Below are 19,650 nucleotides of genomic sequence, written 5' to 3'. Positions count from 1 at the left end.
AAACTCGACAGGCCCTCCTACACAAGCTGTATACACCGCCGCTTAACTTTCAGTATCTTTTATTTCTATAGAAATAGTCTTACTTTTGGATGTAGCGCGCTCTGATGCGCATATGGAATGTAATATTTTCATGACGCTAATATGCACACAGTGATAGAATATCTTACATTTAAATCTCCTACATGGGGGATTTGTGTATGCCTGCTCTTATTAAGATCTTGCCATCCGGCATAAACCTCTTAGGCTTTTGCATATCAGTTGTGTATACCGCTGTAAAAGTGTGTGTGTCTGTGTATTTCATAGTATCAGCCTCACTTTGGGTTATGTTGGACTCCGGTTTGCAGACTTAATATAGCTGTGAGCTGTGCATGTTACCATGGTGAAGGCTAGCTTTCACTGTGCAGCGGCACCAGCATGATGTTATTGAGCATGCGCAGTGGCTTTCAAACTGGACTTGGGATAGAATTTGCATGTATGGGCTCATCTACACCAGCTATGTATACCGCCGTATAAGGGTGCGCGTTTATATATTTACAATTTCAGCCCTATTTCAGGCTGTTTCGGTTTTCAGTGCGCAGACTCAATGTATTTGTGGGCGGTACACGTTACTGGGGTTAAGGCTCGCCTTCACTGCGTAGTTGCATCAGCATGACGCCTATGATTATGAGCAGTGGCCTGCATTTGCGAGCAGTGCACGTTACCATGATGAAGGCTTGTCCTCACTGCGCAGCTGCACTAGCATGAAGCTAAGGATCATGCGCAGTGGCTTGCATTTGCGAGCGGTGCACTTTACCAGGGTGAAGGCTTGTCCTCACTGCGCAGCAGCACCAGCATGACGTTGTTGATCATGCTCAGTGGCCTCCATTCAGGACTTGGAAAACAGTTTGTTTGTGACCGGAAGGTGAATTCAGCATGCCTTCTCTTCAGCGTCCCGGAAGTAGGTCCCTAGCAAGCTCTACAATCTGAGGTAATTACCGCAGCTGCTGTTTATTCCTCATTATTTGATGTTGTATTTAAGAATACCTGGCTAACCACATCTCCAGCCCCTGACGAAGCCACCTTGCGGTGGCGACACGCATCGGGCATCTCCATGGGCTTCCCTGCTCCCAGGCTTTTTACTTGTACCATGCGCTGTTTTGGGTCTGCATTAGCCACTGTGTTATCGTGCACAGCATGGTTCTCTGGCTTGTGTGAGTGCTATTAGTGATACCTGCACTTTGCAGATAGATTATTCAGAGGCTTCTTGCCCACCATCAGGTAGAATCAGTGCAGTGGAATAATAGTATACTTTGGTTGGTTGCTATGTTGATGGTGTATGTTCATTTATTCATATGCATTATTGGGATTTACATTGAGTCACTGTTGATGCCTGCACATATTACTTTGACCTTCATTAGCAATTAACATTTTTGTTTATTATACTAAAGGTATCGTCACATTAAGCGATGCTGCAGTGATATAGACAACGAGCCAATCGCTGCAGCGTCGCTGTTTAGGTCGCTAGGAGACGTCAGACACCGGCAACAGCAGAACGATGCAGGAGCGATCCAGTGATGTACTTATCGTTCTTGCTGGTTGTTCGCTCCAGTTCGCTCCATGAAGAAACATTGCAGGCATCGTTGCTTTTGCTGTCAAACATGACGATACACGCCGATCTGACGACCAAATAAAGTTCTGGACTTCTAGCTCCGACCAGCGATATCACAGCGGGATCCAGATCGCTGCTGCGTGTCAAACACAACGAGATCGCTAACCAGGACGCTGCAATGTCACGGATCATTGTCGTTCTCGTTGTAAAGTTGCTCAGTGTGAAGGTACCTTAACTATGTTTTTCCATTGGCCTTGGGAGGGGTAGTCTTAGGCTTTATTATAAGCTGTTTGGGTTTTCTGATGTCAAGTCTTTTTAACTTTTAATTATTTTTAACATGTGTGTTGGCTTTGTATTCAATAAAATTATTTCTGTATTTGTGTTTGGTTATCCCCAATTTTTGGTCTGCAGCTTTTTTGCAGCTGTTTGTATCATTTCCAAAAATTAGTGGCAGACACCACCAATAAGGCATCAATTTCACCATTGTATAGCAAGTATAATATGAACCGACAGGTCTTCCACTACATCCAAACCAGCAGATGGACATCCAACCAGGAGTGTTCACATTTAAACTAATGAGGGCCTGACACTACTGAAGTGGCATAAATTTCACGAGACCACGAGTATAATTGGGACCGACACGTCTTCCACTACAGCCAACCCAGCAGATGTAGACCAACCATGACTGTTCACTAGTGTTGAGCATTCCGATACCGCAAGTATCGGGTATCGGCCGATATTTGCTGTATCGGAATTCCGATACCGAGTTCCGATATTTTTGTGATTTCGGACATCGGAATCGGAAGTTTCCAGTGTATGGTTCCCAGGGTTTGGAGGAGAGGAGACTCTCCTTCAGGCCCTGGGATCCATATTCATGTAAAAAATAAAGAATTAAAATAAAAATATGAATATACTCACCCCTCTGGCGGCCCCTGGACCTTACCGATGTAACCGGCAGCCTCCGTTCCTAAGAATGAGGAGTTTAGGACCTGCTATGACGTCGCGGCTTGTGATTTGTCGCATGAGCGGTCACATGAGCGGTCACGCGACCAATCACAAGCCGCGACATCATCGAAGGTCCTAAACTCCTCATTCTTAGGAACGGAGGCTGCCGGTTACATCGGTAAGGTCCAGGGGCCGCCGGAGGGGTGAGTATATCCATATTTTTTATTTTAATTCTTTATTTTTTACATTAATATGGATCCCAGGGCCTGAAGGAGAGTTTCTTCTCCTTCAGACCCTGGGAACCATCCAGGATACCTTCCGATACTTGTGTCCCATTGACTTGCATTGGTATCGGGTATTGGTATCGGCGATATCCGATATTTTTTGGATATCGGCCGATACCATCCAATACCGATACCTTTGAGTATCGGAAGGTATCGCTGAACACTACTGTTCACATTTCCACACATTTGTGTTACCATCTGAAGCAGCATCAGCAACAGAAGGCACAGGAGCACACTAAAGATATAACAGAGTACAGTTACACAACATTAATGCAGCATACTAAAAAATGCAATATCGCCTAGTCTGTACAGTCTGCGATTGGGGTACAAAAGTCTTTGGAGATCCATGACTTGCTCATCTTGATGAAAGTTATGCGGTCTATATTTTCAGGGCACTGCCAGCTGCACTTATCCATGAGGATACCACCAGCAATGCTGAAGACACGTTCTGAGAGAACGCTGCTGCCGGGCACGATAACATCTCCAAGGCGTATGAGGTGAGCTCATGCCACTCATCCATTTTGGAAGACTAAAATGTGAAAGGATCCAAACCCTGCCTGATGGTGTTCATATTCAGTTCTAGATACTCCTGCACCATCCTCTCCAATCATTCACCACGTGTAAAACTTGGACTCTGCTGTACTAGTGCATGAGCTGGTCTAAAAAAAAAGTCAAAACTCACAGAAATGGCTTCTTACACTTAAACTACTGCTGCTAATGTTTTGGCATTGACGATTTGATGTGTCGGAGGTTAGAAGTCTAGAACTGCGACGTGAACTGTGGGCTTCACTGATGTCTTGGGGAAATGCTCTCTTAAGGTTATGTAAGAGCATGTTTCGATACTCCAGCATTTGCGGGTCTTTTTCCAGGGTGGAAAGCATCTGGCAAAATTTGGTTTTATAACATGGATCTAACAGACTGGCAACCCTGTAGTCAGCACTATTTCTAATCATAACTATATGGGGATCATGTTGCACATAGTGCAGCAAGAAGGCACTCATATGTCGGGCTTTGCCATGAGGTAAAATCTCATGCAGTGTTTATGGCTGGGTAACACTGATGCTTGTTTCCTCCGTCCCCTCTCGTCAACCATGAACAACAGAGAGGGGAGGATTATCCTCTTCATCTTTTGACAGTTGCTCCCCCATCACATCTTCCGCCTCCATTTGTTCCTTGGATCTTGCATCTTCACTAACAGTTTGTCTGTTATCACCAGTCCCCCTCGATCGCAGTAATCCATCCTCCTTTGGCACCTGTCTGTGTGACGACAGTCTGGAACTTAGAGACAATGTTATCCCTTCTGCATCCTTTTCTGCCTCCTCCTCTTCTATTGGGACCACCATTTCCTCCCACATGGTATTCACAGTCTGCTCCAACATATAGATGACCGGAATAGTGATGCTGATGACACCAAAGTGGCATCAATTTCACCACAGTAGAAATAGTATAATAGGGACCGACACATCTTCCACTGCACCCAACCCAGCAGATGGACACCCAACCAGAACTGTTCACATTCCAAAAGTTAGTGGCAGACACCGCCAAAGTGGCATCAATTTCACCAATGTAGAAATAGTATAATTGGGACCAACATGTGTTCCACTACAGCCAACCCAGCAGATGTACCCTCAAGCAGGACTGCAGTGCTCACCTTTCCACAAATCAGTGTTAACATCTGCAGCAGCAGCAAGAGCAGGCACAGAAAAATCCAGTAACAGAAGTTACAGGAAAGAAATATATCTTGGTACCGTGTTAGCCAGTAGATAGAAAAATATTTAGAACTAGCTGTACTACCTGGCTTCGCCCGGGTTAATGACTGCTGTTAGCAAAATAGAATGTGTTAACAAAAATTTATTCTGCACACAAAAACCACAAAACAAATAGAAAGAAATGTAATTATTAAAAGGCAAAAACTAAGCTAATAGAAGAATTTCACAACATATATTAGCTTTGTTATACTGAGAATGTCTTTGTTGCCTATATTAACCAATCAGAGCTCAGGTTAATTAACTGTAGCAAAATAGAAGCTGAGCTGTGATTGGTTGCTATTGGCAGCCTGATAAATCCCCAGCCAACAGTAAGCCCACCCCCTGGCAGTATATATTAGCTCACACATACACATAATAGACTGGTCATGTGACTGACAGCTGCCGGATTCCTATATGGTACATTTGTTGCTCTTGTAGTTTGTCTGCTTATTAATCAGATTTTTATTTTTGAAGGATAATACCAGACTTGTGTGTGTTTTAGGGCGAGTTTCATGTGTCAAGTTGTGTGTGTTGAGTTGCGTGTGGCGACATGCATGTAGGGACTTTTGTGAGATGAGTTTTGTGTGGCGACATGCGTGTAGCAACTTTTTGTGTGTCGAGTTGCATGTGACAGGTTAGTGTACCAAGTTGTGTGCAGCAAGTTTTGCGCATGGCGAGTTTTGCGCGTGGCGAGTTTTATGTGTGGTGCCCTTTGAGTATGTGCAAGTTTTGTGTGAGGCAACTTTTGCATGTGTTGCAACTTTTGTGCATGTGGCAATTTTTCTGCGTGTGGCAATTTTTCTGCGTGTGCAAGTTTTGCATGTGGCGAGTTTTCCATGAGGTGAGTTTTGCACGTGTGGCGAGTTTTGCATGTGGAGAGTTTTGCGCGTGGCGAGTTTTGAGCGGCGACTTTTGTGTTTCGACTTTTATGTGGCGAGGTTGGTGTATGTGTGGTGAAATGTGCGCTGAGGGTGGTATATGTGTTCGAGCACGTGGTAGTGTGTGGCGCATTTTATGTGTGTGTTCATATCCCCGTGGTGGTGTGGTGATTATCCCATGTTGGGGCCCCACCTTAGCAACTGTACAGTATATACTCTTTGGCGCCATCGCTGTCATTCTTTAAGTCCCCCTTGTTCACATCTGGCAGCTGTTAATTTGCCTCCAACACTTTTCCTTTCATTTTTTCCCCATTATGTAGATAGGGGCAAAATTGTTTGGTGAATTGGAAAGCACGGGGTTAAAATTTCACCTCACAACATAGCTTTGACGCTCTCAGGGTCCAGACGTGTGACTGTGCAAAATTTTGTGCCTGTAGCTGCGACGCCTCCAACACTTTTCCTTTCACTTTTTCCCCATTATGTAGATAGGGGCAAAATTGTTTGGTGAATTGGAAAGCGCGGGGTTGAAATTTCACCTCACAACATAGCCTATGACGCTCTCGGGGTCCAGACGTGTGACTGTGCAAAATGTTGTGCCTGTAGCTGCGACGCCTCCAACACTTTTCCTTTCACTTTTTCCCCATTATGTAGATAGGGGCAAAATTGTTTGGTGAATTGGAAAGCGCGGGGTTAAAATTTCACCTCACAACATAGCCTATGACGCTCTCGGGGTCCAGACGTGTGACTGTGCAAAATTTTGTGGCTGTAGCTGCGACGGTTCAGATGCCAATCCCGGACATACACACATACACACATTCAGCTTTATATATTAGATTGAGAGTCCTCAGTGGTTGATACCTTTTAATGGCTAACTGAAAAGATGGTAACAAATTGCAAGCTTTCGAGACTACATACGTCTCTTCATCAGGCAAAGACTAAAACAAATTCTGAAGAATCACATATTTATGCACAACATAGTATAGAAAAAAAAAAAAAAGGGAGAGGGGAAAAAAACCATGGATAAGCCAGGTGACATGAAGCAGAATTACCATGGGTGATAAACAGTTACGTCCATAAATATTGGGCCAATTCTTAGATAAGGATTGTTTTATTGTCCTGTGATTAGGGTCTGGTTCTGTTGTGATGACCCCACATGGTCTGATGGGCAAGTTCATTAGTTGATGTAAAAAGACATAAATCCGTGTGACACATTCATTCCTGCATTTAGAGTGTCAAAGGTCGTCATCAGTTTATATTCCCAGACTCTCCTGTCTTTCTGCGATTTGAAGTTACCCTTTAATACAAGTAATTTCATGTCCATAATGTTATGATTTGGGAGACAGAAATGTATTGCCACAGGTATATCCATTCTTTTTTCTCTTATTGTATGGCGATGAGAGTTCATCCTTGTTCTCAGTTTCTGCCCTGTCTCCCCCACATACAGACCCCCAGTTGGACATTTAGTACAAATAATTAAGTACACCACATTAGAAGTGACGCAGCTGAATGTACCTGGTATCTTGTAGTCCTGATGTGAATTGGGGATCTTTATCTTGTCCGTGGTCATTATAAATGGACAGGTTTTACATTTTTTCTGATTGCAAGGAAAGGTACCTGCAGCTGTTGGAGAGGACAGGGAGCTTCTGATAATGATGCTTCTTAGATTTGGGGGCTGCCTAAAACACAGTAGTGGGGGGTCTGGAAAAATTGCTTGTAGTCGGGCATCTTTTTGCAGTAAAGGTTGTAATTTCCGTGCAGCTCCCCTTAGCGCCTCCAGATTTGGATTGTAGGTAACTACTAGAGGTACCCGGTTATTTTCTTCTTTAGTTTTGTAATGTAGCAGGTGATTCCTTGATATTCTGGTGGCTCTTGTAATCTGGTTTTCAATTGTTCTTGGATGGTAGCCCTGATTCAAAAAGGTCTTTCTGAGGCGACCAAGGTGTTCATCTCTATCCATTGGGTTGGAACATATACGATTGTATCTGATGGCTTGGCTGTAGACAATGGAGTTTTTTATGTGTTTTGGATGGAAACTGTCCCATTTAAGGTATGTTGGACGGTCGATTGGCTTCTGATACAGTGATGTCTCTATTTTATTGTTCTGCAGCTTAATGATGGTGTCCAGAAAGTTAATTTCAGTGCAGGAGTAGTTGAGTGTCAAGTTGATGGTGGGATGAAATTGATTAAACTGTTCATGGAACGTCTTTACCTGTGGCTCAGACTCCGTCCAGATGATTAAAATGTCATCAATGTAGCGGTAGTACGCCAGAGGCCTATGGCCCCACAGTATGCAAATCTTTTCATGGCCAAGCTTGAAAGCGACTTTTTTTTCTCATGTCCCATCAGGCCTCTGGCGTACTACCGCTACATTGTATATTCGCCATTATGGCGAAACGGCGCTGTCGGGGTCACTGATGGACACACAGGAAAGGACACACACTTATGTGAGTAAAATAGGATTTCAGCTGCTAGAGTTAAATTTAGATCTGTTAAAATTCCTGCACTAGGCACTTTCAGCACACTTATTAGTGGCATTGTATGCAGATGGACATATCGCCCTGAGAGGTGAAAAGCTGTAACAGGCTTGTATTTTGATAACCGCAATTCTTAGCACTATGCACTTTTTTGACTAAATTTGGGTTTTTGAAGCATCTGTACCGTATATGTTTTTTTCAGTAGTATATGCATATGAAATATGAAGTATTATAACACAATTATTGTGAATCGCTTCTTTCCCAGGGATAAGGTTATCCAGCAATATGCCCTGCTTGTCTAGGCCACTTCATTGATTATAAGGCAGGTCCTTATGCCTATAATATAAAAGCTTGAGGGTGTTGCAGTGTTACGCGGCTATATCCATTTCCTTTTTTCTGGTTGTTTTGCCATCAGTATTTTTTCATGAATTTCCTTGACTTGTTTTTAAATTAGTGTTTGATAAAATTATTATTGTTTGAATATACCATATGTGCCTATGCCTCTCTTTCACCTACAATTGGTGTGGTGTATGTGTATGAGAATTGTGTTTGGAGGTGGTGAGTCCACTATTGGATTTTGGTTCTGTATAACATAGACTAGATGCTCCAAACAATTTCAAAGTGAGATCTCCCCTACTGTATGACGTTAGTAACAGAAGAAAGAATTCTTTAAGTGTGGATGAGAGCTGTATGACAAAGAAAATATGCTCCAAACAATTTTAAAATTAGATCTCTCCTACTGTATGATGTTAGTAACTGATTAATTTTTTTTTTAGATTTTTTAGGCCTGTGGATGAGGCCTCTATAGCATAGACTAGAAGCTCCAGTCAATTTTAATTGATGTTAGTAACAGAAGAAAGAATTGTTTAAGTGTGGATGAGAGCTGTATGACAAAAAAGATATGCTCCAAACAATTTCAAACTGAGATCTCCCCTACTGTATGATGTTAGTAACAGAAGACTTTTTTTGGAGTGTGGATGACACCTATATAACATGGACTAGATGCTATAAACAATTTTAAAATTAGATATCCCCTACTGTATCACATTAGTAACAGGAGATTTTTTTTGTGTGGATGAGGCTTGTATAATGTAGAAGATAGGCTCAAAACAATTTCAAACTCGGATCTCGGCTGCTGTTTCACGTTCGTAAAAAAAAAATTAAAAAAATGTTAATGTGCAACATCTCTGCACACAGAACAATATCGATGCCACTAAATGACAAGGTGGGATATGGCGGGCTGTATCACGTTTAGCAAAAAGAAAAAATATTTTTTTTAATGTGCTAAGGTCTGCAGCCAGCTTCATATCACTGTCACAAAATTACACACAGTGCCAGTGTCAGGAGCAGCATCTCTGCACTGTTACCATGTCAAAATGGCGCCAACACAAGATTTCCACTCGTACCGGAGATATCAGTGTTCGTATGTGTAATACTTGTGACATATGTGTGGCAACCATGTGCCGCATCTGTACCACATGTACCAGAGACAGGGAAGCAGCGGTACTGTTAGTGTTGTTCCCCGGCGCTGGGTGCCAAAGACGGCTCTCATCATTCTTCCTTGATCTGCTGGCAATCTGAGTGAGCAGGTGAGAATGTTGAGCGTTATATTTATAGCGCAAGCGGTGACTGATGAATACTCCCATTAGCTGCCGCCTGCTCTCACTGTTATTAGTGGCAGCAGGTGTGGGCTGATAGGAGTAATAGTCTCATCAGCTGCTGATATCAGTTGAAAACAACTCTCATCATTCTCCCCTGCTCGCGCTCATCGACGGCAGAGTAGAGGAGAATGATGAGAGTCAGCACCCGGCGCCGGGAAGCAGCGCTAACTGTACCGCTGCTTCCCAGCTGCCGGTACATGTGGTAATAATGACTTCCCCGTCTCATCCTGGGGCACAAGTGTTTTTTTCTGTTTTCTTCTGTTAAAAAATGGACTTGTCAGCGCATTTTGCCCGTAGACACATGGTCCATGGAAAGACACTGACGTGCACAGATCCATTCAGTTGAATGGGTTTATGTGTGCAAGTGTTTCCGGTACGTGTGAAAACTGTCACCACACGTACTGGACACACTGATGTGTGCAAGAGCCCTTACGTGCATGCCTCATAGCTGTGGTCTAGATGTCGAGAAATGCACTTTTAATCTTTTATGTTAAAGATTTCTTCCAGGCTCCGGGGCGTGCGGTGCCTTGAAGAAATTCTTGCCTCCTCTCTCAATTACAATACCAGCACCTCCTCCTATGCATGTCACACTAACCTGATGAGGAGCCATAATCCCACGCATGCGCCATGCACTCGTGCGGTTATAGGTACGTTATTCACCCTTGTAATGGCAGTGTCTTCATCCTGCTACTGCGCAGGCAAGTCATTGCACATTAATGATATTAGTGATGAGCGATCGGGATCGGATAACTAGCATATGTTCGAGTCCCTGCGGCTACATATGAATGTTGCAGCTGTTAGAGAGCTACAACACATGTGGGAATTGCCTACTATTTTTTACATGTTAACACACCAAAAACAGCCAGAGATGCTTACCTGTCTAAATAGGCCTCAATACAAATGCACGAGCAGGGTGCAGCGGACCCAAATAAAATAGCAAATGCACAGGTGCAATACCTAATGAAACAGCCAGCCTTCAATCAGGGATTGGCCGTGTGGTACACCAATGCACTAAGATACATACTCTGTATGTGGCGTGTTCACACAAGGAATGCAGAGCATCTGGTTCTCAGCCTATTAATGACGCCCTATGGCGGGCTGCCCAGTGATAACTATAATGCATCCTGTGTGAATAGAGGCCACAGTGTACAGAACCATTTGGGCCCAACTGCACCCTGCAAAAAATACAACGTGCAAAACAAAACATATAAATATATGTAAGGTATTTTTTACATGTTGTTTGAGGCAGCTCCCAAGGCAATTGTACTGGGATTATTCACTCAATTTTCATATATGATCTTTTTAATGTTATTTTCAATAAAAATTTATATTGTTATATACAGTAGCTTTATAGACTCATGGTTCTCCCTTTTTGAATAAATATTTCTGAGTCGCTATGCTGATGAGCAAACTAATCTTTTGAAGACACGTGGATCAGTTATTTTGGTACCTTTTGTATCAGTGAATTTGCTGCAGATAACAAATCTCGTTCTGCTTTATTGTTTTCACATGACTACAGGCTGATGACAGTTCAGATTGTTTTTCAGTTAGGAGGTCTTGTACGTAATTAGAGTCTTGTAGTTAAAGTTGAATTATAGTGCTTACCGAATAAGCTGCAGAGGGAACCCGGATACCTGGATCGCTCCTACTGATCAGCTGATCGGTGCCGCAGCTGCATGTGTTGAGGTTGTGTGACAGTCATGACACATGCATGGAGAACCCAACAAACAGCCTCTCCATGCATGTGCTGTGAGTGTCACACAACCGTGACACATGAACCTGCGGCGCCGAACAGCTGGTTATCGGGAGCGATCCAGGTATCCGGGTTCCCTCTGCAGCTTATTCGGTAAGCGCTATAACTTGCCGAATAAGGCTACGTTCACATTTGCGTTGTTGTGTGTTGCGTCGGTGACGCAACGCACAACGCCTGCAAAACGCATGCCAAACGCATTGTTTTGTGACGCATGCGTCCTTTTTTTGCTTGATTTTGGACGCACAAAAAATGCAACTTGCTGCGTCCTCTGCGCCCTGACGCGTGCGCCGCAGTGACGCATGCGTCACAAAACGCAAGTGCAACGCATGTCCATGCGCCCCCATGTTAAATATAGGGGCGCATGACGCATGCGTCGCCGCAGCGGCGCCCGACGCTGTGTCGCACAACGCTAATGTGAACATAGCCTAAGAGGGAACCCGAACAAATTCGCTCAACTCTACTTGGAACACAATACACATACACAATGTAAGGAGACCGCAATATATAATAAATAAAATAAGGTGGAGAGATGGAAACAAGTGGAGATTGCTATGGAGACAGGACTTGATCTCTGGAGATTGTGTATTGGAGAAGGTAGTGTTACAACATTCAGAGCTTGTTCCCATGGCACCATGATGCCTGTGCCTACTCTCTGCGGCAGTACAGAGAAATAAAAGGTGGAATTGCACAATGCTGAGTGAAAGACTGTTATGAAAGAGGATTGAGCAAGGTAAATAGCAACTAATAATTTAGAAAAAAAGATAAGAGCTACAGAAAATTGGAGGGAGGGAAAGGTCAGAAGTAATATGAGAAAGGCAAAGAACGACTGTTAAAGGGAACCTGTCACCATGAAAATGCATTTTAATTTGCAAGCACAATATTGCAAAGGGATTGTAAGACAGTGTTAGAAAAAACCTTATGGATGGCATATGTTTTAACTAGGATTCTTCACTGTTCATGGTGTAAGGCTCAAGGTTTCGATTTTCAACATTGACGGAGCTTTCATTGTACTGGCTGGAATGAAGCTTCCATTCCTAGTTGACTATTTGTTTTACTAAGTATTCTGCTTTTTTCTTTTTTTTTTTTACATTCTGTTGTACAAATTTTATGGCCTTTACCAAGGGGGTGTTGCTGACAGAATTCTCTGGGGTCATGTCTTTAGGCTCCTCTGCATTATTACCTTGTAAGCAAGGTCCCTTTGGTAAAGACCCCAAAAATGAGCACTAAATAATAAGACCCATATCTCTGGAACTGTATGGTTGATTTAATAATAAAAAGTTTTATCAGGGGAGCAGTAGGAATTTAATAAGAAAAATGGGACACTTTTGATATGGTGACATGTCCTCCTTAAGGGTAGCTCTCATCTGTACCTATAGGGGTCACACAGTCTAGTTTGGACAGAGTAGAGTGGCTGCTCTCAAGTTTTAGGTGTCCGGTCCTCGCTACACGTTCCCCTGAGGTGTGTGTAGTCTGACAGGCAGCTAAACCGATCTACTATAGTCCGATAAGAAGACGTAATCTTGAAGTCTGTGTAGTTAATTGAACATTAGTAAATGCATTCAGTGAAACTAGGAGCAATGAAATAACAGGGTATCAGTTATAACAGAATGGCCGGCGCTCCTGCACGATGTCCTTTTTCCATGGCAACACAAGGCTCATTCATACAAAATAAAGACACATTTTTTATCTTCTTTCTTCAGTACCTCACCTCAGAATGAGTGAGATTAGCCAGAAACTGTCTTAAATACTATAGTAACGGCCCAGCAACGCACTGTCCACCAATGAACAGCCGTTAAAAAGAGTGCCAAACAAACTGGTCTAAGCCAGAATATCCGAAAATAGCACCAGATCAGCCGGCAATTCGCCCTAATATTAACCCTTTACTGAAACTTCAGCCACAATACTATTCATCGCCTGTGTGGCCATGTCACCCCCCCCCCCCTTTATTTCCTAATTCTCATTAGGGGGGGCTACCATGGCAACACAAGGCTCATTCATACAAAATAAAGACACAACAAATTATTGTGGAATAAAATTGGCCGTGATGTTTATTATAGGGTAACTTTATAATAAAAACAGCATAAAAACCAAATGAACGATTATTATAAATATCCAAACACTCCATAACTCCATTAAACAATCCACCCAGAAACTGGGTGATTTTCCCACGAGCCTCAACTCAAAGAGTTGAGGCCCCCCAAAAGCACACAGGTTAAAAATATCTAATCCTATGTTAGATAAATGAATCAAATCCTGGCGATAAAGCCCAGGTAAGAAGCCCTCAAGGTCATCGTGCCTAAAGGAAAATCCATTGACTAATGGTAAGAATTTCTCCATGCTTTTATTGACCCTCTTACGAATTTTGTCCAGGAATCTGAATTCAGGTGTATTCCACATAAGCCGAGGCACAATCTCAGAAAAGACAAAACCGGATAAGGGAAAGATTGTCTAAGATTAACAATATCAGAACGCATAATGGCTAACAGATCCAGGGTTTTCAATTTTCCAAGATCATTCCCACCTGCATGAAACACTACCAGGTCCGGGAATGGAAATTGTCTAAAACATTTATTAAATTCTGAAACCAAATTAAACCATCCTAAACCACGAACTCCATGCCAGAACATCTGTGCCTTGGCAAGATCGAAGGACAAATTCTCAGAATAGCAACGTTGTAAAGCTCTCTTCTGGGCCCAATAAATAAAAGAATGTCCGATGACCCAAATTATGACTGGACCTGAAAACGAAATGGAGATTAATCATCGTATAAATCATGTCGAACATACAACTTAAATCTCCCCGACTCCCATCTACCTAATTGCCTAATTTGATGATCGCAAAGGCCGGCCCTAGAAGCCTCAGTAGCAGCTCCAATTCTAAAGGAGTGAGAAGTGATTCGAAGATGCTGTTTCCCTAAAACTCTCAAATAGTTCTTTAAAATAAAGTTAAATTAAAAAACCGTAGCCGGTGAACCATCTTTATGCAGAAATAAAGGGCCATCAAAATTAGGTCTAACACGCAACCACTTTTTGATGTTTGCAACTGGACATATAACAAGGTCGGAAAAAGAAAGAATCTTCAAACTCGATCCCCGTGCTAATTGATCCGTTTTGGATCTTGTAATTGACAAAATGATAAAATCGTCATAGACCTTTAAATCTGAAATTATCAACCCAGAGGGCTGAGATTTCTTACAAGAAACCAATTCTCCTATGAGGAGGGCCCCAAAAAATGCCAAGCAAAAAGCCGCATAAAATAATAAAACCTCATCCGAATTTAAACAAACTTGGCTTAAGGCCGAGCAAAGGTCTTTCAAAAGTGAAAAAGAAATCAGGCGCCTGTTGTCTGGATGAAAACTACCTTTTCTGAAACCTTTCAGAAATTGCCTAATCGGAAAAAGAGAAGCCAAAGACGCTTCACCAAAAAGCCTAAGAAAAAATGAAACGCCTGCTAAGTATTTAGTAACAGCAGAATAGAATAGGCCTTGCACAATTAAAGACTCCGCAAATTTCAAACCAGAAATGGGGCTAGCTACCTTGGGATTAAAATTATTTAATGTACAAAAATTAAGCCAAAGCTTCCATGCAGCCGAATAACAGGCCCATGATCTTACGGATAAGGAGTTTTGAATAAAATGAGGGATCAAATCGGAATGACTTCCCAAATAGACTGGGGAAACAGCGTCTCCTCCGGATCCGCATCGGGTACCTGCAAATGAAAGATCGACCAATGACTTTCACAGAGGGCATCTGTTGCACAGCTCCACTTGCTCTTGCCAAAACTTGCTTTAAGCCAAATGTTAAAGTAAAGACATTTCAAGAGCAGTTGTCTTAAAATGCCAGAAGCCCATTTGTTTTTTGATGATAATGTGTTAACTGAAAAAATACCTTGGTCCGCTCATAAAATATTTGTTCTCGAAATTTGCATGGATGACCCCCATAAGGCCACGGCTACAAAAATAGAAAAAGTTCCAAAACCATCGTATTCTTAGTTACCCCGCCGGTAACCCAAGAATTGGGCAATCTCTGAGAGATCCAATGGGATGAAAAAAGAATACCGCAACCGGAAAAACTTTGCACTGAAAAAACAAATGGAAAAGAGTCAGAGAAAACAAAAGGAGACTGCCAATAAGATTTGCCATTAAAATTGGAAAGGAAAGAAAGCCAAATTTTGGCATCCTCCTCTAAATCCAAACCAATTCTAATATATGAGTTTGGGGAAGAAAAACCTCTTGTAGCATCATAAAGGCGACGTGAAAAAGCGCAGCCAATTGGGATAATCTTTAATGCAAAATTCAATAAACCTAATAAAGACTGTAACTCTTTTAAAGTAATTTTCTCTTTTGTGAGAAAATTAAGCAAAGCAGCACGCAATCTAATAATTTTTTCTTCAGGGAGCCTACATTCCATTGTAGAGGAATCCAAAGTGATCCCCAAAAACTCAATAACTGTAGATGGCAAAACAGTTTTTTCATCAGTGATTGGGACACCAAAGTATCTGCACATGCCAATAAAAATATTCAGCGTTTGCAGACACTTTGAAGAGGAAGGGGGACCTATAAAAAGGAAGTCATCGAGGTAGTGCAATATACCAACATCAGAAGATTGCGAGTCCAGAACCCAATGTAAAAAAGAGGAGAAGCTTTCAAAATAAAAACAGGAAAGAGAAAATCCCACGGGAAGACATTTATCAAAGAAAAAATTATTCTCAAAATGAAAACCCAATGAAGAAAATCAGTCAGGGTGCACTGGAAGAAGCCTAAAAGCGGATTTAATGTCAGATTTTGACATTAAAGCCCCGCGACCAAAATTTCATAATATGTCAATTGCAACATCAAATGATGAGTAAGTTACCGAACAAGTGGCTTTATCTACTTCATCATTTAATGAAGCACCAAATGGATATGACAGGTGGTGAATAAGGCGAAACAAACCAGCCTCTTTTTAGGAACTACTCCCAATAGCGAATTTCTGAAATTGGGGAAGGGAGGTGAAGTAAAAGGACAAGCTACCCTACCCAACACCAATTCACCATAGATTTTTTCCCTAACTACCTCAGGATGAATGAAAACAGAATGTAAATTTTTAATGATCTTGCAGCCAGACCCCTGGAATGGAGGAATGAAAAACCCCTGCAAAAATCCACGAAAAAGCAAATCACTAATCATTTGATCTGGGTAACGTTTTAGCCAAGAAGCCATTCTTTCCACCATCACCGGGGTCTGAGCCTTTTGCATTAGCATCTTTAGATAAGGACTGAGCTGCTTGCTTTTTAAAGCATTTGGAAACTGGGTGTGAGTTTCCACAAAAGGAACACTCATGACGGAACCTGCAACTACTGCCCCATTTACAAACGGAGTCATTAAAAGCAAAGCAGAAGCCTTTTTTAGGGAGGGATGTGGATATGATCTACTAGAAAAGTTTCTTTGAGGAAGCATCAAATTGAGCCATAATCCCACATCCTTGCTACCCCAATGTACTTCGGGATGTACTGCCAGTTCTTGACGGAAAGCTTCGTCATAATTCAGCCAAGCAAATCAGCCAAAATTCTGGTAAGCCTCCAAAATAATTTCAACATGCTGATATAATTTGCTACACAAATGTGGGGATTTCTCGCCAAGAACCACCGAATATATAGAGAATGCCTGAATCCAATTATTGAAGGATTTGACCGAACCGCGCTTATTATCATCAGGCTCTGGTTTATCATCCTTCTTATCCATTCTACCCAGCTGTTCTCGGCGAGGGAGAAGTGAGAATAAGTCCACATAATGATTGTTCCATATAAGCTCCTTCGTAGAAGGACTCAGATGGAAGCCAAGAGGGGAGAGTTCACATATGAGGGCCTCTTTAAAAGTATTTCTAGGAGGCAAAGAAACCAATAGAGAATCATTAGATAAATCTATAAGGATTTAAAGGGGAAGTAGACTTAAAAGCTTCCCCTAAAGCCTGAGAAAGGACATTTTTTAGCATGTGCTTTAAATCATAATCACAAAAAGATACCGGCACAGGAAAGTTCTCACCCCTGCCAGGTCTTCTGTCCTCAGGAGGTACCTCAGTGGTGCAGCCTGCACTCAAGCCCTCCATGTTAAGCGAGCGCATCTGCGTGCTGGTTGAAGGAATGATGTCTTCGTCGCTGACCTGGCTGTTTCGTGGTCTTGAAGGTGCTGTGTGGTGGGCGCTCGCTGCAGAAGAAGGAGCCGCCCGAGGATTCAAATCCGGTGCCGCAGCCGCGGCGCTTTTACGGCCACGGTGCATGCCTGTCTTGGCGGCGGCTCCTGATGACAGAACCGGCACATCCTCTATTCGCTGCGGGAAGTCTCGTGCCGGACTGCGAGACTTCCGAGAAGAAGGTGGGCGGGACTTCCTGTTCGACTCCGGCTGCAGTAGGCTGGAGCGCGATGTCACTGACGACGGGGAGTATGCGGTCCTGGGCTTCCTCCTTCTATTGCCTCTGTGGGATCTCGGCGGTGACACCGAAGAAGGGGTAGGCTGAAGTGGCGGTGAGCACAGATCAGCAGGAGGAGGGAAGGCTTCTGAAGCTGCTGATATAGGTTTTACAGCGAGACAGCTTCTCAGCCATTCCGCTCCATCCTCTTCCCCAGCCCTGGCTAGGATCTGCTGAAGTAGGTTCTCCATGACGCAGGTATCTTCTTTCTTCAGTACCTCACCTAAGAATGAGTGAGATTAGCCAGAAACTGTCTTAAATACTATAGTAACGGCCCAGCAATGCACTGTCCACCAATGAACAGCCGTTAAAAAGAGCGCCAAACAAACTGGTCTAAGCCAGAATATCCAAAAATAGCACCAGATCAGCCGGCATTTCGCCCTAATATTAACCCTTTACTGAAACTTCAGCCACAATACTATTCATCGCCTGTGTGGCCATGTGACCCCCCCTTTCTTTCCTAATTCTCATTAGGGGGGCTACCATTCTATGCAAGGATGCTGGAATACAGAATTTACTGCCCTCTGCTGTAGTGCGCACCACCGTTTCTGGCGGTGCCTAGTGTGCACGCTCCCTTGCTCCTAAAGGGGCAGCACACACACATAGTAAAATGCCCTCAGCCTGTCGCTGAGAGGCATTTACAGTAACAAATTCACTTGCAAGATGGCTCTCTGCCTACAGCTGGGCGTCATCCTGTATTAATAACTCCCTCCCCCTTAGCAACAGTTTTCATTAGTGTGTAGTTTCTCCTATTAGTGAATTGTGAAGTTCCCTAGTCCTAGTGTGGCCAGTGTCCTGAACCAGAATCTCTGGTCCCAGTACGGCCAGTGTCCTGAACCCAAATACCTATGGGTGGTAGCTGGCGGTTACCTGCATCCCAGCCTGTCTCTACCATCAGGAGCTCCAGTGAACACTAGGTAGCTGCTTTTCTACGCCCCTTCCTAGGCAGGCTCAGCCCTGTGGCACAGTGGGTCCACGATCCACGTGCGCCACCTGCGGGTGTTGCATCAGTGCATGGATACAGATAACACAGAAATACATGAGGCAAATGGCTGAACAGTTTATAAACAGCATGTATAAACCAGCCTGCTATCCAGTCTTATAAATGCAACTGACTAATGCAGGGGTGGGAGTCTTAGGTATCTAGTGGCTGAACAATAGGTGCAGATCGCTACTGCTCTGTGTGTAAAACAAAAAAGGAAGTCATTTAGTTTAGTAAGGACTCAGAGGAATAGGATTTGTTTAACTTTTGGTTTGTTTAACACTTGTGGATCGCCCCCATGGGGTTCGCAGGGGGGAATGTCATGGTGGGTGACCCGGTCCATGGCCCTAGGGACGTCCGTGTAAAAGGGGAAAGGTCTTTAAAGGGGAAGTGCTCGTGACGCCACCTGTGGTATTCGGTCAGGGTGACAGACGCTGCTTTAAGGGGTCCACTGGGGTGATATTATTGCAGCTAGATGGTATACCTTCCCACAGGTGAAGTGTATCCCCAGGGCTTCCCAGTGTGTAGATGGTGAAAGGCGCAGTGAAGAACGAGGACACGAGGTTGCAGTCTCTTTACCTTTTACTGAAGGCTTCAGCATCCACAGTCCAGAGCACCAGACCACAAGGTAGGCAGTGTCCGGACGGTTTGGAGGCAAATCCAGAGTCCCCTTATCCAAGTGGAAATCAGCAGCCTTCCTCTAGCACCTTAGTGTTGTAGTATCTTATTGCTTAGCCTCTCATAAGGTCCTCACACATGTTGTAGATGTTCTAGATGTTATGTCTCTCTCTCTGTCCCCCAGATGGATAGGACAACCCGTATGACCTGTGGCTTGAGGCGTTTTACAGGGACTCTATCATGCCCCAGCCTCTCGTGGGTGCCACCTTGCC

Source organism: Ranitomeya variabilis, chromosome 1, assembly GCF_051348905.1.
Source record: "Ranitomeya variabilis isolate aRanVar5 chromosome 1, aRanVar5.hap1, whole genome shotgun sequence".
NCBI classification, from domain to species: domain Eukaryota; kingdom Metazoa; phylum Chordata; class Amphibia; order Anura; family Dendrobatidae; genus Ranitomeya; species Ranitomeya variabilis.
This window is presented reverse-complemented; position numbering follows the sequence as displayed.